The following is a 27670-nucleotide window of genomic DNA, read 5'->3' as shown; positions in this document are numbered from 1 at the left end:
TCTGCACACATCTGTGGCTCCAAGTAGCTGTTTGCATGTGACAGTGGCTACACTCCTGTACACCGCTTCAACAGGTGGGATAAACCAGGTGAGGGTAGACGGCGGATCTCATACAATCATGAGATAGGGACCAGCCTGTCCAAGCACGTAAAGTCAGCTCCAGCGGATGGGCAAGTGAAGCCTACAGTGAGATCCAATGGCCAGGAAGGCAGTTCTATAAAGCTTCACAGCGAGAAAAGGGCATGAAAAGTCACAGAAGAAATCACAGTCATCCACTGTGACCAAGGAAAGCCTCAGCTGCGACACCTCCTCATACCAATGGACCTGGAATTCTGAGAGCGAGAGAGTAGAACTGCTGTTTTGTGTACTGTTGTGGGAGATGACCTCCCAGAGGAATGCCACAGAGACCAGGCTACAAGCACTGAGCATGGGCCCGTGGTACAGAGGGAAAGAAGAAGAGGGAGTGGTAGTGATAGGGGACTCAATAGTCAGAGGAACAGACAGGAGATTTTATGGACATGAATAAGACACCAGATGGTAAGTTGCTTCCCAGGTACCAGGGTCAGGGACATCTCGGATCACGTCCACAGCATTTTGGGGGGGTGGGAAGCAGCCTGATGTCTTGGTACATGTTGGTACCAGTGACATAGGAAGGAAAAGCAAAGAGGTCCTGAAGAGAGAATTTAGAGAGCTAAGCAAAAAGCTGAGAAGTAGGACCTCCAGGCTAGAAACTTCTGGGTTGCTACCTGTGCCTCGCGCCAGTGAGGGTAGAATTGGGATGATTTGGCAGATAAATATGTGACTGGTAGGTGAACCGGAGGGGATCTAAGTGTGGCCTAACCATAGGCCGGAGCAGCTCCAGAACAAGTCTCTCCAGGGTCTTCATGATATGGGATTCACTACTCTCTGACTAAAAAAAGTCTTCCTTACCTCTGTCCTAAAGGGTCACCTCTCAAATTTGAGGCTGTGCCCTCCAGTTCTGGATACTCCTACCATAGGAAACATCCTCTCCCCATCCACCCTATCTAGTCCCTTCAACATTGGGACTGCTTTTTTTCATGCTGTATGTCAACGATTTAGATGACGGAATAGATGGTGTTGTTGCCAAGATTGGTAGAGGGGCATGTAGTGTAGAGGAAACAGGAAGGCTGCAGAAGGACTTAGACAGATTAGGAGAATGGACAAGGAAGTGGCAAATGAAATACAATGTTGGAAAATGCATGGTCATGCACTTTGGTAGAATAAATAAATAAGAAGAAACCTAATGTTGAAAGGCCTCGACAGAGTAGATGTGGAAAGATGTTTCCCATGGTGGGGTAGTCTAGGACAAGCCTCAGAACAGAGGGGCGTCCATTTAAAACAGAGATGCAGAGAAATTTCTTTCGCCGGAGGGTGGTGAATTTGTGGAGGCCAAGTCATTAGGCAGAGCTTGATAGGTTCTTGATTGGCCATGGCATCAAAGGTTATGGTTGAGCAGGGCGGGTAGTGGGGCTGAGGAGGGGTGGAGAAAAAAATCAGCCATGATTGAATGGTGGAGTAGACTTGATGGGCAAAATAGCCTATCTCCTATGGTCTTCTTTACAAAGTTTGTATATATAATGTTGAAAGGCCTCGATAGAGTGGAGTTGAAAAGGGTGTTTCCTATGTTGGGGAAGTTCAGGACCAGAGGACGCTGTCTCAGAATAGGGGGGATTTGCTTTGGAATGAAGATGAGGAGGGATTTCTTTAACCAGACAGTGGTGAATCTGTAAAATTTGTGGCCACAGGTGGCTGTGGACGCCAGGTCATTGGGTTCACTTAAGGCGAAGATTGATAGATTGTTGATTAGTCAAGCCGTGAAAGATTATGGGAAGAAGGCAAGAGAATGGAGTTGAGAGGAAAATAGATGAGCTGTGATGAAATTATAGAACATTCTCAATGGGCTGAATGGCCTAATTCCACTGGTATCTCTTATGGTCTCTTATATTTTATAGTTTTGCTGTTTTTAAACTCAGGGCATCCAACAGTGCTTTGCAAACAAGTAAGGAATTTGAGCAGAGTTACCTTTGCAAGTATGTATGCAAATGGGATATTGAAGGAATCAGTTGATATTGGGTTATTACAGGAAAGTGATACTAAAGGTAAAGTTCAATCATGATTTTCGTGAAAGATGGAGCAGGAACAATGGACTACTTCTGTTTTCTTATGCCCGCAGCAAGCTCTTAGGAATATGCTAATGACTAGATAATCTGTTTTACTGATGCTCTTTACAAATAAATAAAACTCTTTTGATGGGTGATAAGCATTGATATGGCAGAGAAAGGAACTGGTTAATAATTTGACTAAATATTGCCAAAGAGGGCAATGATGAGAGAGGTAATGTCCCGCCAGGACAAACTGATCAATGTGATTTCAGGCAGGGTCAGTACTTGTGCTAGTTTTCCTGGGATTGGAGTTAAGTTGAAATGCAATATTCTCTTGTTACATTTTCCTCAAAATATTTGAAATTGTTGAGCAACACTATCAGAATCAGGTTTAATATCACTGGCAGATGTTGTGAAATTTGCAGCAACAGTACATTGCAATTCATAATAATAAAATCTGTAAATTATTTATATATAAAAAATTAAATTAAATAAGTAGCCAAAAAGAGAGGAAAAATACTGAGGTAGTGTACATGGTTTCAAAAGCTGGTGGCAGAGGGGAAGAAGCTGTTCCTGAATTGTTGAGTGTGTGCCTTCTGGCTCCTGTACCTCCTTGATGATAGCAATGAGAAGAGGGCATGGTGATGGGTTCTTAATAATGGATGCTGCCTTTTTGAGGCATCACCTTTTGAAGGTGTCCTGAACACTGGGAAGACTAGTGCCATGATGGAACTGGCTGAGTTTACAATTTATGCAGTTTACTTCGATCCTGATGGAGATGCAAGCTGTTAGAATGCTCTCCATGGTAAATCTGTATAAATTTGTGAGTGTCTTTGGTGACATACTAATTCTCCTCAAATGCCTTCTTTGTGATTGCATTAATATGTTGGGGCCAGGATAGATCTTCAGAGATATTGACACCCAGGAACTTTAAAACTGCTCACCCTTTCCAGTTCTAATCCCTTAATGAGTACTGGTGTATACTGGTTCCCTCGATTTCCCCTTCCTGAATTTGACTATCAGTTCCTTGGTCTTACTGACATCGTGTGCAAGGTTGCTGTTGCAATACCACTCACCAGCTGATCTACCTCACCCTGTATGCCTCCAAATCACCATCTGAACATCGACAAATTTATAGATGGCATATGAGTTGTGTATAGCCACACAAACATGGGTGTAGAGAGAATAGAGCAATGGGCTAAACACGTATCCTTGAGGTGCACCAGTGATGATTGTCAGTGAGGAGGAGACGTTATTTCTGATCCACACAGACTGTGGTCTCTGGGCGAGGAAGTCAAGGATCCAGTTTGAGAGGGAGGTACAGAAGCCCAGGTATTGGAGCTTGTTGTTTAGTACAGACGGTATGATTGTGTTGAACATTGAGCTGTAATAAATAAGCAGCAGTCTGACATAGGTATTACTTATGTCCAGGTGATCCAAGGCCGAGTGGAGAGCAGGTTAGATTGCATCCACTGTAGACCTATTGTGGCCATAGGCAAATTGCGGTAGGCCCAGGTCCTTGTTTAGGCAGGAGTTGGTTCTAGCCGTGACCAACTTCGCAAAGCACTTCATCACAGTAGATGTGAGTGCTACTGGGCAACAGTTGTTGAAGAACCTTCTCGGGCACCGGTATGACTGTCGCCCTTTTGAAGCGGATGGGAAAGTCCGACTGCAGCAGTAAACGATTGAAGATGTCCTTCAACACTCCCTCCAGTTGGTTGGCACAGGTTTTCAGAGCCCTACCAGGTACACCATCAGGTCCGACGCCTTGCGAGGGTTTACCCTCTTGAAAATGCTCTGGTGTCAGCCTTCGAGACAGAGGTCACAAGATCACCAGATACTGCAGGGATTCACGCAGGTGTGGTTTTATTCTCCCTTTCAAAGCATGCGTAAAAGGCACAAGCTTATCTGGAAATGCAGCATCACAGCTATTCACAATATTGGGTTTTGCTTTATAGGAAGTGACAACCTTGAAACCTTGTCAGAGCTGATGTGCATCCAATTACGACTCTAACTTCAATCAGAATTGGTTTTTTGCCTGCATCACACCTGGACTTCTTGTATATTTCTGGATCACTGGTGTTGAATGCCTGTCTAGCCCTCAGCCGACTACAAACCTCCTGGTTCATCCATGGCTTTTACTATGGGTATGTCCAATATGTTCTCGAAGGCGCACACTCATCCACACAGGTCTTGATGAAGTTGATAACAACTGTGGCATATTCATTCGGATCCGACGATGAATCCCTGAATATTATCCAGTCAACTGAGTCAAAGCTGTCTTGTACATGCTCCTCTGCCTCCCTTAACCATACCTTTGTAGTTCCCTCCACTGGTGCTGCGGTCTTTAGTCGCTGCTTGCACACTCAGAGTAGAAGTACAGCCAGGCGAACGGTCTTTACAAAGCAGGGGTATGGCATGGCACGGTAAGCCATCCTGGATGGTGGTATAACGATGGTCACATCTGTTGGCTCCTCTGCTTCCAGAGTGATATGTTGGTGGAAGTTGTTCAGAGGCTTCTTCAAGCTGGTCTTTAGACAAAAGCTAAACCTTCCTAAACCTTAAGATAGTAGGACCATTGGACCATCTCCCACCATCCCCATCCCCGCCCAAAACATTCAATACAATGTAATTTCTAGGGAAAGGAAAAACACAGGTCCCCAAGTATTATCAATGAACCCTCCCATCTGTCCAACAATCTCTTTGACTGCACCCTTCCCCCACCATCAGGCAGGAGCTAAAGTAGCATTAAGACAAGAACCGTTAGGATGGGAAAAAGCTTCTTCCCTCAGGCCGTAAGACTGCTGAACTCACTGCCATGACCTAGGTCTCATCACACATGAAGCACCAGTGGCATTATACGGTTTATTTTTTAAGTTGTATCACAAAAGCACCTTATTATTTGTTAATTTACTAGTGATAATATTACTAGTGTGTGAGTTATATCTACAGTGTGGTGCACCTTCGTATGGAGGAACATTGTTTCATTTGGTGGTATACATGTATATAGTTGAATAACAAACTTGAACTTGAAGACAAGAAATTCTACAGCATATTGTATGTCAGTGATGATAAAACTGTTTCTGATTTTGATTCTAATGTTGTTAATGATGGAATATTCTTCCTATTACTCCAGTATGATAATATAGCATAATTGGCTCAGTTGGTTTTCTGCAATAATAAAATGCAACCTGTTACTGACTAAGTGGGACAACACACACAAAATGCTGGAGGAATCCAGCAGGCCAGGCAGCATCTATAGAAGCAAGTACAGTCGACATTTTGGCCCGAGGTGTCAACTGTACTTTTTTCCATAGATGCTGTCTGGCCTGCTGAGTTCCTCCAGCATTTTGTGTGTTGCTCAGATTTCCAACACTTCCGGATTTTCTCTTGTTTGCTGATCAAGTGGAGCTTAGCCACCCAAGTTAGAAACAACCCATAGTTTTGAACACAGAGCGAACTCCATGTCTTCCGTTTCTTTATGAGTGGACAACATTTTTATTGTTGTCCATAAAGTATCCCGTAGCAGCATTGCATAGCAACAGAAGCAATTACTATAATCTATAGGTCTTCAATGGGGCTCTGGCCATAATTGTGGCATATGATACTTAATATCAGTTAGACAGCTGTTGCCCTCAATTTTAACCTGAAGGGCCATCCAGTGAGTGGGACAACCCTTGAGATAAATCAGGAAGCAGTTTTTCAGTGGATTTGTGGATGAAGGAAAGTGAATGGTTTTAAACCCATTAGGTGGGTTCTAATGATGAGAAGTTTGATAAATCAGTAGTACAGTTTAGAGAGGGGGAAAAGGAAAATCAGGCTGTGACATGAAGGGGCAGAAAAAGCGCATCACAAAAAAAGAATCTGGAGTTAGTAACAATTATAAGATTCTACTTCTTTGTAGGAAAGCATGTAGCATTTATAATGATTTAGATTTATTAAATTCACATTTAACAATAAATGAGTCTGATCAATATTTAATTTGGAGACATATTTGCAGAGTGGCCAGGATTGGAAACTCAATATTCTAGATTATTTTACTATATGTTCCAAAACAACAGGCAACCAAGAAGAGGAAGAGGGGTGTTCTTGTTAATCACAGAAACTAAGCACACTGCTGAGAAGTGGATAGGTGGCGGCACACTCGGATGTAGCAGCTTCTAGGAGGCCAACCAAAGGAGTTATTGTCTTTTTTTAACCTTTTTTTATGATCACAAGACCATGCTGGACATTGAAAACTTAAATATGCAGATCCAGCACATTAATGAGTTGCTAGTTGGTAGAGAAACTGAAGAAGCTGAACTTGGTCCAGATTGTGTTGCTGACTGCGTCAGAGAGGCATCAGAGTCAATACATAAAGGTGGTGTGCATCTAAAAGCGAGTGGTCATCTCAGTTGCTATTCTCATGATCACAAGACTCTGTTAGACATTGGTAATGTGGAATGCTGCAAGTCCAGTGGTCTCCAGAGGCCATCAAAGCCTTGAAGGGCTGCTTTGAGGTTACAGACTGGAACGTGCTTTGTGAACATTAATGGACCTACTGATTGCATCACTGGCTACATCATCTTCTGTGTGGACACTGTAATACCATCAAGGGCTGTTCGTTGCTTCCTTAGCAACAAACCATGTGTCATCAGTGATCTAAAGGCTCTTCTCAACTACAAAAAGAGAGCCTTTATATCAGGAGACAGGGAGGAATTGAAACATGTGAGAGGGAGCTAAAGGAGAAGATCAAGGTGGCTAAAGAAGAATACAGGAGAGAGCTGATGTATGGAGAGGCAAGAAGAACATCACAGACTTCAGTCAGCCCAGGGGTAGAACCTCAGAATATAGCCATGAATGGGCTAATGAGTTAAACCAATTCTTCAATGGGTTTAACAATTGCACTCCTGTTCACACCCCCCTCATCACACCAGTCCAGGTGCTGAGGCAACAATGCCTCCCCTCCCCCCCCCCATTCAACACATGGATGAACAACACAGGCTCCCACTGTCTACATCCCCTCCTTGCCCTGCACCTACCATCTACATCTTCACATACCAACAGGTATCATCCTGATCTTCATCTCCCCCAGCCTCCTCATACAAACTGGACATACTAGAGGCTGTGATAGAACAAAGGACCCTACAGAAAATATAACATACACACACACACACAAACACATGAAATAGGTAGTGCAAAAAGAGAGCCAAAATAGTGAAGTAATGTTCGTGGGTTCATTATCCATTCAGAAATCTGATGACAGAGGGAAAGGAGCTATTCCTAAAATGTTGAGTGTGTATCTTCAGGCTCCTGTACCTCCTCCTTGATGGTAGTAATGAGAAGAGGGCATGTCCTGAGTGGTGGGAGTTCTTAATGATGGATATCATCTTTTTGAGGCTTAGCCTTTCAAGAAAAACAGTGCCTGCAAATGAAATACTGGCAAAATGTGAAGTCATTACTGCCTAGAGTAGACGGTGTGAATAGGCTAAGATAGGTGAGTCGATAAAGAATTAAACAGCTGGTATATGATGCTCAACACAAATTTTTCACCTTTGGATAGAAAGTTCCCATGAGAAAGATGAACCATACATAGTTAAGAAAGGATGTCAAGGAAAATACCAACTGGCCAATCATTTAGAAAAGTTTAATATAATTAAACCAAGACAACATAATTATGTGAAAGGTAACGCGTGTTTCACAGATTGCTAGAGTTTATTGAGGATGTAACAAATTGCATAGTCAGAGAGGAACCTGTATTTGTATTTGAATTTGCAGAAGAATTTTCATGGTATTAAACAAAAGGCTCAAGGTAAGAGTGTAGAGCATCGATTGAAGTGTGCAGCATGGACTGAAGACAAATTATCACATAAAAGAGCAAGTCAGAATAACGAGGTTCTTTTCCAGGCTGGAAATAGCAGCTATAATGAGTAGAGTGCAATAAGGATCAGTTCTTGGTCCTCAGTTATTTCTGATTTCTGATTCTGTGCTGTAGTGCTCTAAAACTCTGTGAATTAGGACTCTGAATGAATAAGGTACTTAGCTCCTAAAGCCTGGTCCACCATTTATTTATATCATGGCCTATCTGACCGTAACCCCTACTCTGTATTCCCGTCTCTCTGTGGTAACTTGTCACTCTCTCTCTCTTGTTAAATCTTTTTCAACCTTTACCTTAAAAAAAACATAAGTCTGCTCCCAATGCCTTTGCAGGAAGAGTGCTCCAAAGTCTCATGGCCCTCAAAAATCACGTCATCGCTGTCTCATTGATGATCCTTCATTTTTAAGCTGTGATTTTGGGGACGTGTTGAGATGAAGTCCATCGTTGGAATTCCGTCACCAGTGGTTTCACAAACAGGAAAGGTCATAGATCTGAAATGTTAAATCTGTTTCTCTCCTCCAGAGAATCTGCTTGACCTACTGAGTATTTCTTGCACTTTCCATTTTTATTTCTTCCTCATATCATCTCACATCCTCACATTTCTCCCATACTCACACAGGTGTTCCATTATTCACAGCAAATCCACTCTATTTCTCCCATAACTGCAACATCTCTTCCAAAGCTAACATTTTCCTGAAACACCTGTTTGTCTCATTTTCTGTGTTTGTTTTGATAATGACAATTGATAATGACGAAGTGTGTTGACTAGATAGAAAATGCAAATCTGCAAAGGCCACTATAGATATGAGAAATAGGAGCAGAAGTAGACCTTTCAGTCAATATGGGAGCTGTGCGATGCTCTTTATGGTGAGCGACTAGAAACTGTGAAAAATGAAGGGATATTACACTAAACATTGAAAGCTACTGGACAGGATAAAGAGGAAGCATACACTTAGTGGCCATTTTATAAGTGGCCACTGAGTGTGTGTTTGTAGCGTGCGCTGCTGTAACCCATCCACTTCAAGGTTCAATGTGTTGTGCATTCAGAGATGCTGTTCTGCTCACCAAAACTGTAACAAGTGGTTGTTTGAGTTACTGTCCCCTTCCTGACAGCTTGAACAAGTCTGGCCATTCTCCTCTGACCTCTCTCATTAACAAGGCATTTTCACCCACAGAACTGCTACTCATTGGATGTGGTTTTTTTTGTTTTTCACACCATTCCCTGTAAACTAAAAAGACTGTTGAACGTGAAAATTCCAGGAGTTCAGCAGTGTCTGACATACTCAAACTATCCTGTCTGGCACCAACAATCAACCCATGGTCAAAATCAAATTAGATCAGATGTCTTCCCCATTCTGATGTTTGGTCTGAGCTACAACTGAACCACTTGACCATGTCTTCATGCTTTTATGCATTGAGCTGCTGCTGATGTTTGTATTAACAAGCAAGTGTACAGGTGTACCTAATAGAGTGGCCACTGAATGTAAAGGCAGATGGAATTCTAATCGTTTAAGAGACTCAAAATCTAATTGAGGAAATTGACAAGAATATTGATCAAATATGAAGAACTTTTATGACATTAAACACCAGGAATGAAATATTGGTGCAAATTAAAATTACAGCCTAGCTATTTAATCATTATGGAAACCTAAAATTTTCTCCTGAGCAGGATGTGGATATTGGGATTCAGTGTGATCTTTAAGGATTAGGGTTTACCATATTTTATTTAAAAGAATATCAAGGGGCATGGAACTAATGCTGTTAACTGCAGCTGAAGTATATAGATGAGCCACAATCTAAATCAATGCTGGAAAGTGATTGCGGGGCTGAATGGCCTTCTGATAATCTTTCCCTTTTAGAACTTACATGGTTAAATAGAAAGATATGTTCAAAGTTCGAAGTACGTTTATGATTGAAGTTTGTGTACCACATACAACCAGAGATCCATCAATTTGCAGGCAGTCGAAAAAACAAAGAAATAATAGATTTGCATTATGGTTCTGACAGGCTGCATCACTTTCTGGTATGGAGGGGCTACTGTACAGGACTGAAAGAAGCTGCAGAAAGTTGTAAATCTAGTCAGCTCCATCTTGGGCACTAGCCTACAAAGTACCCAGGACATCTTTAGGGAGCGGTGTCTCAGAAAGGCAGCGTCCATTATTAAAGACCTCCAGCACCCAGGGCATGCCCTTTTCTCACTGTAACCATCAGGTAGGAGATACAGAAGCCTAAAGGCACACACCCAGCAATTCAGGAACAGCTTCTGCCCCTCTGCCATCCAATTTCTAAATGGACATTGAAGCTTTGGACACTACCTCATTTTTTCTTTAATAGACAGTATTCCTGTTTTTGCACATTTTTAAAAGTCTTTTCAATATACGTAATTGATTTACTTGTTTATTTATTATTACTTTTATTTTATTTTTTTTCTCTCTCTGCTAGATTATGTATTGCATTGAACTGCTGCTGCTAAGTTAAAAAATTTCACCTCACATGCCAGTGATAATAAATCTGATTCTGATTCTGATCACACTAAAAAAACTCACACAACAAAGACCATCAAACACCCAATGTGAGGAAAAAAAACAAATTGTGCAAACAATTAAAAGAGGTAAACAAGTACACACAGAACATGAACCCCAGAGTAACCAAAAGTGAGTCCACACCACAGAACAAGATTAGGGACACCAGATGACAAGGGAGATCAAGGAAAAAAAAACACTTGGTGGCTACAGACAACTGAATGCCTGTAACATTGAACAGAATAGAGAGCATAAGAGAGTACTTAAAAATATATGAGGACAAAGATGGGCTATGAAGTTTCACTCACAGATTAGATTATAGAGAATTCCAAAGGAAGTTTATGAAGAAGATGGGATGCCATGGAAATGCTAAGACTCCTTCAGGACCTAAGAGGCAATCTTTGCACAGAACCTGGTGATGTGGGTGAAGTCCAACAGAATACTTCTCATTTCTATTAACTAAGAAGAAAAGGGTAGTAGATGGAGGGTCCAGTGAGATGGGCGTAATGTTCTGGAGCATATGACCACTAAGAAAGACAAGGTGGATAAACCCCCAGGTCCAGTATCCTAGGCACCTATGGGAAGTAAGGAAGGAAATTAATGGGGATTGATGGAGATCTTTACATCCTCATTTGCCACAGGTGAGGTATCAGGTAACTGAATGATTATAATGTGGTTCCTTTGTTTAAGAGGAGCTGTGGAGGTAACAGAGATAAGCCAGTAACAACAGGCCTGCGAGTCTTATATCAGTGGTAGGAAGTTAACTGGAAAAATATTGCAAGAATGGGATTTCTTTAAATTTAGAAAAACAGGGATTGGCCAGCATGCTTTGCTTGTGTAAAAACTGGTTTTACCAGTTTGATTGGATTTTGAAGATGTAACTAAATATCTGATGAAGAAAGAGTGATAAATCTTGTCAAAGGTCTTAGTCAAGTCCTTGTAAATATTGACTGCATGAACTGGAATTATGCCTATGACAAGGTCCTGCATTGTAGGCTAGTCCAAAAAATTGAGCTCTGTGACATCCAAGGCAAATTGGCAAATTGGATTCAAAATTTGCATGGTAATAGAAGGAAAAGAATGGTTGCTCATTACTTGTATGTCATCTCCACGTCACTCTCACAAATGCTACATCTGTCCTGTTTTTTGCATACACTTCTTCTATTTTTCTAACAAATCTTGCTTCAAATCTTACACACACTTATTCTACTCTCAGATATTCCCCTTCAGATACCAGTCCCATCTCTCTAGTATACATGCTCTATTTCTCATCCACGTTCCAGTTTTCTTCAACACCTCTGCATCTCTCTCGATCACCATACACAATGTCTGTCTCTCCCACAAAGGTTTCACCTCTATCAAACATTCTGCAAAGTCTTTTTCATCGCTCTAAGCTTTCCAATTCTCATGCATATCCCTTTGACCTGAACCCCCCTCTCACCCTCTTTCCCCGTTCTGTATTTAATGTTTAAGTAATATTTGAAGTAATTTAGCATTCTTGTTTGTTTAAAATAATTCATTATGAGTTACATGTTTAGTCATAGTCATACTTTATTGATCCCAGGGGAAATTGGTTTTCGTTACAGTTGCACCATAAATAATAAATAGTAATAAAACCATAAATAGTTAAATAGTAATATGTAAATTATGCCAGTAAATTATGAAATAAGTCCAGGACCAGCCTATTGGCTCAGGGTGTCTGACCCTCCAATGGAAGAGTTGTAAAGTTTGATGGCCACGGGCAGGAGTAACTTCCTATGACGCTCTGTGCTGCATCTTGGAGGAATGAGTCTCTGGCTGAATGTACTCCTGTGCCTACCCAGTACATTATGTAGTGGATGGGAGACATTGACCAAGATGGCATGCAACTTAGACAGTATCCTCTTTTCAGACACCACCATCAGAGAGTCCAGTTCCATCCCCACAACATCACTGGCCTTACGAATAAGTTTGTTGATTCTGTTGGTGTCTGCTACCCTTAGCCTGCTGCCCCAGCACACAACAGCAAACATGATAGCACTGGCCACCACAGACTCATAGAACATCCTCAGCATCGTCCGGCAGATGTTAAAGGACCTCGGTCTCCTCAGGAAATAGAGACGGCTCTGACCCTTCATGTAGACAGCCTCAGTGTTCTTTGACCAGTCCAGTTTATTGTCAATTCATATCCCCAGGTATCTGTAATCCTCCACCATGTCCACACTGACCCCCTGGATGGAAACAGGGGTCACCGGTACCTTAGCTCTCCTCAGGTCTACCACCAGCTCCTTAGTCTTTTTCACATTAAGCTGCAGATAATTCTGCTCACACCATGTGACAAAGTTTCCTACCGTAGCCCTGTACTCAGCCTCATCTCCCCTACTGATGCATCCAACTATGGCAGAGTCATCCGAAAACTTCTGAAGATGACAAGACTCTGTGCAGTGGTTGAAGTCTGAGGTGTAAATGGTGAAGAGAAAGGGAGACAAGACAGTCCCCTGTGGAGCCCCAGTGCTGCTGATCACTCTGTCAGACTTAAATAATTTGATTGCATATGTTATCACACTACCCCATGATATGTGCACGCCTCACAGATCCGCATTTCTGACTCCTATGTCTTCATTTGAGTTAGATTAATGTATTGAAGTTACAAAACATAACATTGGCAACAAAGTATTTTTTTAAAGTGGACCTGAGAGGACTACCAACATTTTGAAGCGCAGCAGGACATTCAAACTAAAATAAAACACAGCGAGGAACATAGAGTTTTAAATAAGCAGTGCAGCACATGTTCTTTGGAAGGGAAGACACAAGTTTTAAAAAATGGCAGTAAATGGATGAATTTATGGGTTCATAAAGAGTGGGTAACAGGTGATGATAATCATTTGATCACATGAATGATAATTGGAATATGTATACTGATCTAATTCAGCAATAGTTTGAAGCAAATGAAATAGCCAATGAGAAACAAGTACCAATTTTGCTGAGTTCATTGGGTTTAAAGGTACAGTCGGCCCTCCTTATCCGTGAGGGATTGGTGCTGAGACCCCTCGCGGATACCAAAAAACGTGGATGCTCAAGTCCCTTATTTAACCTGTCTCAGTGCGAGTAGACTTTAGGACCCAGGGCAGCACAGGACCCGCTGCCCTCAGTGTTTCTGTTCCGTTGACTTATAATACCTAATACAATGTAAATGCTATGTAAATAGTTGTTACACTGTATTGTTTAGGGAATAATGACAAGAAAAAAAAGTCTGCACATGTTCAGTACAGACGCAACCATCGTAGATGTTCTGGGAACGCTGATGCCGATTCTCCCGTGACCTTTAAGTTCTTGAGGCTTCAGCGCTTTACATAGCCAGCCAGCCGTCCCTAACACTAACACTTCCATGAATTTCAGCTTCTTTCTGCTTTATTGTACGAATGCGCAATTCATTCTTACCGACCTTATGGCTCACTTTGGAATGTGACATGCCACATTTCAAAAGATCTAATATTTCTAATTTCTCGGCAAGAGAAAGCACCTTACACTCCCTCTTAGCCTTTGAGGAATTGCTTTGACCACATAATTGCTTTTTAGGAGCCATTTTTTCATAGAAACAAAGTAGTGAATGAACGAGACGAGAGGCGAACAATGCTCGAACAACGCTCGAACAACGAGTGCTGGAGAGAGAACTTCCGGGTTTTCTCGATTCGCAGTTGGTTGAATTCACTCATGCAGAACTCGCAGATAAGGAGGGCCGACTGTATACAGTTTGCTTCGAAGTTTGATGGTTTCAACCAAGCCAGCAGAAACGATCTTTGCTGATATTTTAAAAATGATGTAGCAGTATAGCTGAAATGAAGAGAGTGCTTGGCTATAGTCAGTTCAGTAATGGGATAAATGATACACTCTAAGAGAACGTTTAGATCAGATGGACTAGATGAACTCAAGTCAAGTCACTTTTTATTGTCATTTCGACCATAATTGCTGGTACAGTACACAGTAAAAACAAGACAATGTTTTTCAGGACCATGGTGCTACATGAAACAATACAAAAACTACACTGAACTACATAAAACAACACAAAAACTACACTAGACTACAGACCTACACAGGACTACATAAAGTGCGCAAAACAGTGCAGGCATTACAATAAATAATAAACAAGGCAATAGTAAATAATAAAAATAACTGCACCCTAGGGTCCTGAAAGAGGTAGTGGTAGAGATTGTGGCGGTATTAGAAATGATCTTTCAGAAATAGTTGGACTCTGGCATGGTGCCAGAGGACTATGAAATTGCAAATATCACTCCACTCTTTAAGAAAGGAGGAAGACAGCAAAAAGGACATGATAGACCAGTTAGCCTGACCTCAGTGGTTGGGAAGATGTTAGACTCAATTTTCAAGGATGAGGTGATGGAGTACTTGGTGACACAGTACAAGATTATACAAAGTCAGCATGGTTTCCTTCAGGAAACATCCTGCCTGCTGAACCTGTTGGAATTCTTTGAGGAGATTACAAGTAGAATAGATAAAAGGGATTGAAGTGAATGTTGTATATTTGGACTTTCAGAAGGCCTTTGACATGGTGCCACACATGAGGCAGCTGACCTAGTTAAGAGCCCATGGTATTACAGGAAAGTTACTAACATGGTTAGAGCATTGGCTGATTGGTAGGAGGCAGCGAGTGTGAATAAAAGGATCCTTTTCTGGTTGGTTGCCAGTGACTAGCGGTGTTCCACACAGGCCGGTGTTGGGACCACTTCTTTTTATGCTGTATATAAATGATTTAGATGATGGAATAGATGGGTTTGTTGCCAAGTTTGCAGATGATACGAAATTGGTGGAGGGGCAGGTAGTGTTGAGGAAACAGTTAGGATACAGAAGGACTGAAGACAGATTAGGAGGACGTGCAAGAAAGTGGCAAATGAAATACAATGTTGAAAAATGCATTGTCATGCACTTTGGTAGTAGAAATAAATGTGTGGACTATTTTCTAAACGGGGAGAAAATTCAGGAATCTGAGATGCAGAGGGACTTGGGAGTCCTTGTGCAGAATGCCCTGAAGGTTAACTTGCAGGTTGAATCAGTGGTGAAGAAGGCAACTGCCATGTTAGTATTCATTTTAACAGTTCTAGAATACAAGAGCAAGGATGTGACGCTGAGACTTTATAAGGCACTGGTGAGGCCTCACCTTGAGTATTGTCGACAGTTTTGGGCCCCTCATCTTAGAAAAGATGTAACCATATATAACCATATAACAATTACAGCACGGAAACAGGCCATCTCAGCCCTTCTAGTTCGTGCCGAACACTTACCCTCACCTAGTCTCACCAACCTGTACTCAGTCCATAACCCTCCATTCCTTTCCTGTCCATATATCTATCCAATTTAACTTCAAATGATAACATCGAACCTGCCTCAACCACTTCTGCTAGAAGCTTATTCCACACAACTACCATTCTCTGAGTAAAAGTTCCCCCTCATGTTACCCCCAAACTTTTGCCCTTTAACTCTCAACTCATGTCCTCTTGTTTGAATCTCCCCCAATCCACGTCAACTCTATCTATCCCCCTCATAGTTTAAAATACCTCTATCAAGTCCCCCCTCAACCTTCTATGCTCCAAAGAATAAAGACCCAACTTGTTCAACCATTCTCTGTAACTTAGGAGATGAAACCCAGGCAACATTCTAGAAAATCTCCTCTGTGCTCTCTCAATTTTGTTGACATCTTTCCTATAATTCGGTGACCAGAACTGTACACAGTACTCCAAATTTGGCCTCACCAATGCCTTATACAATTTCAACATTACATCCCAATTCCTATACTCAGTGCTTTGATTTATAAAGGCCAGCATACCAAATGCTTTCTTCACCACTCTAGCCACATGAGATTCCACCCTCAGGGAACTATGCACCATTATTCCTAGATCCCTCTGTTCTACTGCATTCTTCAATGCCCTACCATTTACCATGTATGTCCTATTTTGATTAGTCCTACCAAAATGTAGCACCTCACATTTATCAGCATTAAACTCCATCTGCCATCTTTCAGCCCACTCTTCTAAGTGGTCTAAATCTCTGCAAGCTTTGAAAACCTGCTTCATTATCCACAACTCCACCTATCTTAGTATCATCTGCATACTTACTAATCCAATTTACCACCCCATCATCCAGATCATTAATGTATATGACAAACAAATATGCAACCCTGAGATTTATTTTCTTGCGGGTAATCACAATAGATACAAACAGTAGAATCAATGAAAAGCTGCACACAAACACAGACAAACAACCAATGTGCAAAAGAAGACAAACTGGGTAAATACAAAAAATAAATAATTATTCTAATAATGAATAAAGAAGTAATAAATTATAGTGAGAAAATGAGTTAAACAGTCCTTGAAGATGAGTTCATAGGTTGTGGAATCAGTTCAGTATTGAGACAAGTTCAGGACCCTGATGATTGTAGGATAATAACTGTTCCTGAACCTGGTGATGTGGGACCCAAGGCTCCTGTACGTCCTGCCGGATGGCAGCAGTGAGAGGAGAGCATGGCCTGGATGACAGGTGTCCGCCATGGTGGTTGCTGCTTTCTTGAGCCAGTGCTCCTTGTAGATGTGCTCAATGGTGGGGAGATCTTTTCCTGTGATGGACCAAGTAGTATCCATTACTTTTTTATCTCTCTTCTATACCTGTTCCATCTCAGGTCATTTCCATCTCTCCTACACCTTTCCCACTACTGGAGCACACTTATTCCATCTCTCCCATATACTTGTTCTATCTTGCACACTTGATCTATCTTTCCCACTTACATGTTCCAGCTTGAACACTTAATTGTTCAACTCTCCTTACAACACTATTAAATTCTTTCACAAACCTATTCTGTATCTCAGACAAACCAATCCCATCTTCCCACAGAACTGTTCCATCTTCCCATCAACAGGAGCATGTCAACCCACACCCACTTCATCTCTCTTCAGCCTTTCCAATTTTCCGCACATGTTCTATCTCAATTTACGCTCACTCCATGTACCTGTTCCACTTCTCCTACATATCAGTTTCAAGATTCAATTGTCTATTGACATTCTTCAGTACCCAAGTGTAAAGGAAAACAAAATGATTGTTACTCCAGATCTGATGCAGCAGATGAAACACACAATACACATAAAGAGCTCTATAACAAAAAACAAAAATGCCACAGACACCTCTCCCATTTATCCTACATTATCTGGTTCATTCCGCATCTCATAAACCTTTTCTAAAATACTACCATATCTCCATCATTCATGCATCGGTTACAACCCTGGCAAACATCACCTTCTACAGACACCTGATCACAACATCATCTCACCTCAAACCTTGATTCTTCCTTTTCATAGCTGCTCCAACTCTCAAGGAATAAGTCTATTTCTTCCACCTCAATGTATGCCTGTTCCGTTTCTCACGTACCTCAGCCAAGTCCCACATGTTCTTTCTCAGACTCCTGTCTTTCCTCACCTCAGTTATACATCTCTGCTGTGAACCTGTTTTCAGTTTGGTGTCCAAACCCAGATAGCAATTCTTCACATTATGTCTATCCCTCTTCGTCAGTCTTTCAATCTCTTTTCCATCCTTCCTGCACACCCAATCCAATCCACGTACACTTAATCCTTCTTTCCCATACACCTGTAGCTGCTCCGTTTCATCTCTCAGACTACCTGGAGTCTCATGTACCTGTTCCATCTTACCTGATGACTGTTACATCTGCTTCATCTCTCTTTCTTCTACATTTCTTCTACCCACACCTAATTCAATATTCCTCATGCCTATCCCCTTGCCTGATTCATTTCTCTATTACTCATCTTCCCAATGTCAACTGATCTATGTATTGGTATCAGTTTGGGTTCATTATTGTCGAGTACCAAGATACATTGAAAAGCTTGTCTTGCATATTGTTTATACAGATCAAAGCTACCAAAAAAGTGCAGTGCAGGTAAAAGAGTTCATGAGTCTGATACCAATGGAATAGAAGCTGTCCTTGAACCTGTCCCATCTCTCTCACATCTCTTCTGTCTCTGATGAAGCACCTGTCCATTTCTCCTGTGGAGATGATTCAAGGCTTCCAAACAATCCTTCCATCTTCCTAAGTATTCTATTTTTTGGATCACTCCTTTCCTGCATAACTGTTGTATCACTTCAGCATTCGTTCCTATCAGTCTCATCTTACCTTGCCTATTTGTTCTAGATCTACCCTGCCTGTGATCCATATCCGCACACCTATTCCCTCTCTCTTTTATACTTATTTACCTTCTCTCTCTTTATCCTGATCTCAATCACGACATCCTCACTTCCATCAAATTAGCTCTTCTATATATTTGCTCCTGATGTCCACTGTTTCCACACACTGCAGAGGTGTGTGGCCACAGACTTTTGATCCATTTTTCTCATGACGACACACACTTTCTACCATTCCTGAATGTGTTCTAGTGCACCATTGAATCTCTGCCACTCTCTATTCTTTTTGACAACCAGGTGCATCCTATCCTCGCAGTGACCTTCCTTTTACTACTCCTTTCACTTAGGAGCTGATAAACACAAGAGACTCAGCAGATACTGGAAATCCAGAACACACATAAAACGTTGGATTGTTCATCAGGTCCTGCTAAGTGTCTCAGCCTGAAACATTATCTATTCCCTTCTATGGATGCGGACTGACCAGCCAAGTTCTTCCAGCATTTTGTATGTGTTACTTAGGAATTGATGGTCCTTTTTAAGCCAGCTTTTGGCAATGGTATTAACTGGCATGCCAATATTATTCCATTATCACAGCAACGCATGAAAAACTGGTTGACCTCTGTGGCCACACCTCTACAGCTTAAACAGTCTGCAGACAGTTTCTGCCACCTCAGGGAGAACAATGTTCCATCTAAACAAAGCTACACAAACAAGTTGAAACAAAACATCCAAAGTATTTCTTTGTAGCATGTGGACTTTGTAGAACATAGAATGGTGTGTACAAATCCTCTGGTAACAATGAGTGTTTATCAAAATGTAGGGTGTACTGATTCTTCAATAATAATATCTTACTTTCCGATATATACTGAGCAGCTGCAATGCACAGCCTTGCAAAACAACAAAGCAAATGGTAGTGTTTAATGCAACAGTGTTCATTTTTAATGGAAAGGTTTGTCTCAAAGCGCTAAAAATAAAAGCAGAATTTGGTAGTAATAATTGTATAACTGTATTTTGAAACTTATCTGTTTCTGACCACCGCATAATTTTAGTGAAGGGTGAACAAAGAATCTCCTTGAACCTTTAGACACTGATCACCTCTTGGATGAAGCGATAAAGCTGTAAGCAGCTTAGGCACACAGACCAGAAATGTCCCAGGTTTGACTGAATTAGCCAGGATGCAGGGGTGTTCGGACTGATATTGAAGCCTGGGGTTAGGAGTGAGAGATATGCTGGGTTTGCCACTCCTGCAATATTTTCCCGAACAGTCCTTTGAAGCTATTTCTCTGTTTGGCTCAACATCTCATATTCTCCAAACTCTTATTCAAATTCTCCTGACTTTGGAAAGACTCTCAGTCAACATGTCATCTGTCCATTCGTGCTTTGTGCTTCCACTAAAAGTGCAATATCCAATCTTCCTTACCTGTCAGGCTCAAAGCCAGCCTGAATCCTGGTGGCGGTGTAGCGCTGTGCAGCAGTCTCATGCCCAGGCCTGTGATGATACCCACTCGGAGATCCCACTCCAGGGGGCAACTGATTCCCCGTGGGCCGCGGCAGCTCCATTTCTCCCACAATTGTCCGATAGTCGATCTGGTAAAGCTCCCGCTCCAAATTGTTAAATCCACTGTGATTCTGCTCATCCATTCCCTTTCACTCAGGAAAGCGTCGTCCTAAATCTTCCAAGTGTTCAAGTGTAAATCCCTTCTCAGGCACAGGTTACCAGGAATGTGTGGGTGGGGATGGGAGGATTCTTTCTCAGTCGGCGTGCTAGCTGCCAGGGTGAACACACATCCCACCAGAGTGAGCACCAATAGTTATCAGTCAAAATGTCCGGGTAACAAAACCTCCATCACGCTGCCCTGAAGACAGCAACAATCTCCAAACATATGTAAGAGAGTTTAAATAATCTTAGAAAATATTGTTTCCTTACTGTAAAATTGGTGCACAATATTTAAAATAGATTATATGCAATTTGTAATCTAAGGCCATGCATACTTTTGCTCTTTTATCTCTCTCTCATTCTCTCTATCACTATCACTGACTCTCAGCTGTTGTACATTAGAGAATATTTTTGTTTCAAAGCGTAGCCCTGCAGCTTCAGATTAGCCTTATTCTGACAATGCCAGACGTCACTTTGTTAAAGAGGATTTGAGATTCTAGAGAGATACTGGTAGTACCCGCCCTCTTGACAAGCACACACTCATGTCAACCATTCCCCTTGGCTCTCCTGCTAGATCCCCTAGGACTAATATAGCTACAAGTGAGAGTGTTCAGCAAACACCAGCATAACAACTATATTGAGCAGAATTCTTGAATTGGTGTAGAGGATAAATATTATCCTCATGCCTTCTATCAGGAAGGAGGTACAGAAACCTCAGGATTCATACCACCAGGTTCAGGAACAGTTACTACCCCCCAACCATCAGGCTCTTGATTCAAAGGGGATCATTTGCTCCATCATTGAAATCTTTCTACAACCAATGGACTCACATTCAAACACTCTTCATCTCATGTTCTCAATATTTATTGCTAATTTATTTATTATTATCTTGCTTTTTTATTGTTGTTGTTTCTTTGTATTTGCAGTGAATGCCAGGAAGTAAATGAATTGCAGGGTTGTATATGGTGACATATATGTACTTTGATAACAAATTTCTTTGAACTGTTCTCCCCTTACTACCTATGGTCTGGTCAATACCTAGAGTTCCAAGTATTATCTAATACATTTAATTGATACGACTCCTGCAGTACTTTCACACCCCTTACTCTTCCAGCGCACACACTTTATGTACAGTACATTTCTCTCACAGACTGACTCTCCCAGTACAATACATGTTGCACCTCCATTACATTTCACCATCATTGCTCCTGTTCTTTCAGTACACTCACTGTTAAGCCTAATCCAGAACACAGTTGGTTTCACACCTTCACTGTGCTGTTAAGAGTGGCGTGTTGGAGATACATCTCTACCAAAGGAGGTGTAAGGTGCTCCTTCCCTCTGCTAGCCTGCAGGTCATCCTTGGGCTAGGTGTAGCACAGGTTCATGTGAAGTGTGACAGGGTCCTAAATTACCCCTATGAACTGTGCTCGATTACCCCTATGAACTGTGCTTTGGAAAAGAGTTATTTAACACTGACATGTGCTTTTGAAAAGAGAGAGAGAGAGATGAAGACTGCTCACAGGTTGTTTATACTTTCTTCAAGGACATCGCCTGCTTGTGCATTTCTTACACAGAGAGAGGAAGGAGGATTTATTTGAGTGACAGCTGACGCTCAGCACGGGAAGATAAAATAGGAGGTCAGATGATAGACCTCAGGCACATGTTTTGGACACTGAATGAGCTTTGTTGTGCCTGCAGAAAAAGTGGGTTTTTGGAGGATCAGTCAGTGGCTCTTGCAGTGAAAAGGAAAGGGGTTGACTGGTGGGGAGTTGTCCATGTGCCCACCCTTGCCTGGGTGATAGCTCCACCACAGGAAACCGGTCCCCTTTGTTGTGGTCACAGTCGGTGACTTTTAAAGGATTTCGGAGGACAACAAGATCGACGGTGTCAGCTCACCTGAAGACTCAAGTCTCTCTCTCTCTCTCCATCACTACTCAACTCAATACCATGAACTGAACAGAACTGAACTTTACTCATCATCATAAGACTGTATCTTTTTACCCCTAGACTTAAAGAAGCTTGGTTTTTCATACGTATATTTCCACACTTACTGATAGACATATATAGACATATGTGTGTGTGTGTGTGTGTGTGTGTGTGTGTGTGTGTGTGTGTGTGTGTGTGTGTGTATTATATATATATATATATATATATATAAAATCATTGCTAACCTGTTTGATTTATCTGCATTTATATTATTGTATTGCGTAGTTACTAATAAATATCATTAGTTAATAGCAATACCAGACTCCAAAGTGTTTTCCATCTCTGCTGGTTTTTTATTCCCGTCACAGGGTACATGACATGAAGCCATGGGACCAGGTGGTGGATGGTCATATGAGCAGCTGGTGCAGATCACATGTCCTGGTTATGTGACCACTGACGCCAGGCGGACAATCTCTGAAGAGTATTGATAATGACTGGGATCACCCGTCTTGTAGAGACACTGCCCAGAAAAAGGTAATGGCAAACCAGTTCTGTCGCAAAATTTTCCAAGAACAGTCATGGTCATGGAAAGACCATGATCACCCAAGTCATATGTTATATGACACGGCACATAATGACCGAATAAATATCCTGTTAGAGTAAAATTTCCAGTAGATTTAGTTGATGTTACTTCTCCGATTCACTCAGTTTATGTTGTTACTCAGTCCATGTTGTTTTCTTCCCTACTGTCACGTAGTGTAAGACTAAATCTACCGATTAGATGCAGAGTAATGGTATATGCCAGGACACAGAGAGGTACTGTATGTAAACAGATTAACTGTTAAAAACAACACCATTTATGTCAGGGCTCCAAGGATCAATATTTAATGATTTTCCAGATCACAGAATGTTTATAACACATTTGGCCCATCAGTGTCCCCAGTGTTATGTTACTTCTGTTTAACAGTAAAGAATCATATTCTGGAAGAATTAGAGAACTTTTATTTACACTAATAAACAAACACGTCTGAACCCAGCCACATGCTGGAACATTCTGGCAATCCTGCACATGCTCAGTGCTCTGTCCAATCATGTTCTGGCACATCATTGCACGTGATATCACCACATCTTAGACACGAGGTAATCTGCAGATGCTGGAAATTCAGTGAACACACACAAAAAATGCTGGTGAACGCAGCAGGCCTGGCAGCATCACTAGGAAGAGGTACTGTCGACATTTCAGGTCGGGACCGTTCGTCAGAATTAACTGAAAGAAGAGGTGGTCAGAGATTTGAAAGTAGGAGGGGGAGGGGGAGGGGGAGATCCGAAATGATAGGAGGAGACAGGAGGGGAGGGATGGATCTAAGAGCTGGAAAGTTGATTGGCAAAAGGGATACCAGACTGGAGAAGGGAGAGGATCATGGGACAGGAAGCCTGAGGAGAGAGAGAGAAGGGGGGAGGGGAGCCCGGAGGGTAGAGAGCAGGCAAGGAATTATAGTGAGAGGGACAGAGGGAGAAAAAAGAGAGAGAGAAAAAGGGGGGAGGGAATAAAAAAAATATTAAATAAATAAATAAGGGATGGGGCATTAACGGAAGTTAGAGAAGTCAATATTCATGCCATCAGGTTAAAGACAAAATATAAGGTGTTGTTCCTCCAACCTGAGTGTGGCTTCATCATTACAGTAGAGGAGGCCGTGGATAGGCATATCAGAATAGGAATGGGACGTGGAATTAAAATGTGTGGCTACTGGGAGATCCTGCTTTCTCTGGCAGACAGAGCGTAGGTGTTCAGCGAAACGGTCTCCCAGCCTGCCTCGGGTCTCACCAATATATAGAAGGCCGCATCGGGAGCACCAGACGCAATATATTACCCCAGCCTACTCACAGGTGAAGTGTCGCCTCACCTGGAAGGACTGTCTGGGGCCCTGAATGGTGGTGAGGGAGGAAGTGTACATGCTTCCTCCTCTGTTTGGACCATGTATGATCTGGGCTGTACTTCCTCAAGTACTGTAGCTTTCTGTGTCCATGTGTTCATTTTGTTTTGTATTCTTATTTCATCTCCCTGATGCAGTTCAGGTAATGGACGAGAACGTCTATCAAAGTATATTTTCTGCTTTGCTTTGGGTTCATCTTTCCATCTTTTCACTTGTTCACCTCCCTCTGTTCTCAGAAGGCTCTCATCCATTGGCAGATTAGATCTCAAACATCGTCCTATCAAGAGCTGAGCAGGCAAAAATCCACATTCAAGTGGAGTACTGAGGTAGGCTAACTAGGCTTTATAAAAATCACTTCCACTATCTTTTGCTTTGTGCATCAGTTTCTTGACAATTTCTACCGATTTCTCAACTAATCCATGAGACTGAGGGGAAAATGGACTAGATGTTGTATGAACAAAGCCCCATTCATGAGCAAAATGTTTCATGCATTCACTACTGAATTGTGGACCATTGTCTGTGAAAACTTCATCAGGTACACCATGTCTTGAAAAAACCGAGTTCATGCATGAAATTACATTTTCTGAAGTCGTTCTGCCCAGACAACACACTTCAGGATACAATGAGTTGTAATCTGTTATTAGTAGATAGTCTTTGTTGTTATTAATAAAAAGATCAACACTTACCTTCTGATAAGGTCTCTGAGGATTCGGGTGTGGATGCAGTGGCTCCTTAGGGTTGCTAGGTTGGTATTTAAGGCATATTTGTCAAGAAGACACCAATACTGAAATCCCTTGATTCATCCTGGGCCAAAAACATCACTTCCTGTGCCCTTCGCTTACATTTTTCAATGCCTAGGTGGCCTTTGTGAATTTTATCAAGCATTTCTTCAGAGACTTTTAGGTATAACAATTCTACTACCTTTGTACAATGTCCCATCTACAACATACAGTTCTGATCTGTGGTTCCAATAATCTTGTACTACTGAAGTACAGTCATGCCTATTATCTGGCCATCCATCCAACACCACTTGTATTACCTGATTGAGAATTTTGTCTTTCTCTGTCTCCAGATGCAGCAGTTCCAACTTTTTGGGAGTTTCTATGACCATATCAATGAATAACTGAACATCAATAACGTTCTTGTGACTGTCTTCCGTTGTTGGATCCACAGCTCTGGAAAGTGTGTCAGCCGTGTACATGAATTTTCCAGGTGTGTATGACACATTCAACGCATATCTTTGCAATTTGATCATCATTTGCTGAATTCGCAGTCGCTTAAAGGTTTGTTAAACAATGCAATCAACGGTTTATGATCGGTTTCAACATCAATAGATTGCCCTGACACAAACTGATGAAATCTCTTGCAAGCAAACATAATGCTGAGCAATTCTTTTTCATTTTGGGTATACCTTGTTTCTGGATCAGATAATGAATGAGACGCATATGCCACTGGTAGCCATTCCTGATCATGTTTCTGGAGTAATACTGCCCCTAAGCCTGCTTGAGATGCATCACATGAGATTTTGATGGGTCCCTCAGCATCATAAAATTTCAACACAGGTTCTTTAGTGAGCACTTTCTTGAGATTTTACCATGCCTACTCCTGTTCATGGTTCCAGCTCCATTCATTTCTCTTTTCTGTTAGCTGCCTCAATGGAGGCAGCTGTTCGGAGAGATTGGGCGATTTCCCATATAGTTAACCATTCCCATAAACCTCTGAACATCCCTTTTATATTGCGGTCTTGGCATGTTCTCAATAGCAGGAACCTTCAATGGATCAGGACGCACACCCTCTTTGCTGATGATATCACCCACAAATGTAAGTTCAGTCACTCCTAACTGACATTTGTCTTTATTCAATTTCAGGTTAGCCTTGCGTATTGCCTCTAAGACTTGTCTGAGCCTGGCGTCATGCTCTTGTTTAGTCGATCCCCAAATAATAATACCGTCCATGGATGTATCTACGCCCTCAATGTGCTGATATAACATGTGAATGGTTTCATGGTACACTTCAGGAGCCGATGCAATTCCAAACGGAAGCCCAAGAAAACAGTATCTGGCAAAAGGAGTGTTAAAGGAACACAATCTTGAACTCGGTTCATCTAATTTGAGTTGCCAGAATCTGGAGAATGCATCTAATTTACTAAAATATTTTGCATTAGCAAACTGTGACATAATTTCTTCACGAGTAGGCAATTTGAAATGTTCTCTTTTAATGGCCTGATTCAAGTCTCTTGGATCTAAGCAAATCCTCAGTTTTCCATTTTGCTTATCAACAATGACAGTTGGTTCATCAATCTTTTTTTATGACTCCCAGCCTTTCCATTCTGTCCAGCTCTGTTTTCAGGTGATGACATAATGCAAAAGGTACTTTTCTGCATGGATGTTTTACGGGTTGCACTGTATTGTCAGTTTTAATCGAGTGCTCTCCTGGAAGACAACCAAGTTTTCTAAACAAGTCTTCATACTCTTTCATCAAGTCACTGTATTCTGACTTTGTGTTGCTATCCAGGACTAAAATTCTTTTCACCAAATTAGGTCATTCACAGGCAGATAAACCCAGAAATGACTGTACATTTTTTGGCACAACCACAAATGAAAACGTGTGCACAGTATTTTTGTGTGATACCTTTGCTATGCATGTTCCTTTAACTGGAATAAGCATCCGAATACCCAGTCACTTTTATATTTTACTGATGTAACTTTGGTCTTGGCTTTAAAGCATTAAACTCGGATTCTGCAAGAACATTTACTTGCGCTCCAGTATCAGGTTTAAACAGAATATTGTTTTGATTCACTTGCAATAGAATACTCCAGTCGTTCTTACTTGTTTCATTTTATTTTCCTTCTTTCTACTTTTACAAAAGCATGAAAAATGATAATTAAAGCAGCCATTGGAAATTTTGCCATATGTGGGACACTGATTTGAGCAATCACATGACTTTTTTCTTTCCAATGCCGTCTTGCTCTCTGTAGGTTTCTTCAACGTATTATTATGTTTCTTGATATATTCACATTTTTTAGTGTTTGCATTGCAGTTTTTGACAAAAAGCTCTTCAGCCTGCAACATCACAGTCTCAGAAGCTTTTTCAAAATTTAAATCTTGCTCTCTCAACAGCCTTTCTCTCAGAGTATTATCTCTAATGCCACAAACACATCTATCTTTAATGAGAGAGTCTGTGAGCAATCCAAACTCGCATGTTCTACTACACTTTCTTAACTCAGTAACATACTGATCAATTGTTTCAGCAGTGCTCTTGCACACACGTGAAGAATTTATATCGCTCATACGTTAAATTACGCATAGGTATACAAAATACTTTGTACTTCAAGTCTGTCCATTATCGACTTTAAATTGAAATTATCTCCATCTTCAAAGACAAAATTATTATATACCTCTACTGCATCATTCCCAATTACATGGAGCAAAGTCGCAGCTTTGGTTTTTTCCAATCTTCCTTCATAATTGAT

The 27670-nt window shown here is 41.4% G+C and overlaps 1 long non-coding RNA gene across 1 annotated transcript; it reads left to right on the top strand.

Annotated features, from left to right (window-relative positions):
• On the top strand, positions 1-27670 carry LOC140186913 (uncharacterized). The gene is made up of 5 exons (XR_011882963.1): positions 1-88; positions 22632-22797; positions 24434-24523; positions 25270-25409; positions 26066-27670. It is a non-coding gene; the product is annotated as an uncharacterized lncRNA (long non-coding RNA).

This window comes from Mobula birostris, chromosome 23, assembly GCF_030028105.1.
Source record: "Mobula birostris isolate sMobBir1 chromosome 23, sMobBir1.hap1, whole genome shotgun sequence".
In the NCBI taxonomy this organism is placed as follows: Eukaryota; Metazoa; Chordata; class Chondrichthyes; order Myliobatiformes; family Myliobatidae; genus Mobula; species Mobula birostris.
Note: the sequence above shows the minus strand (reverse complement) of the source record. Positions and strands in the feature narration are given on the sequence as shown.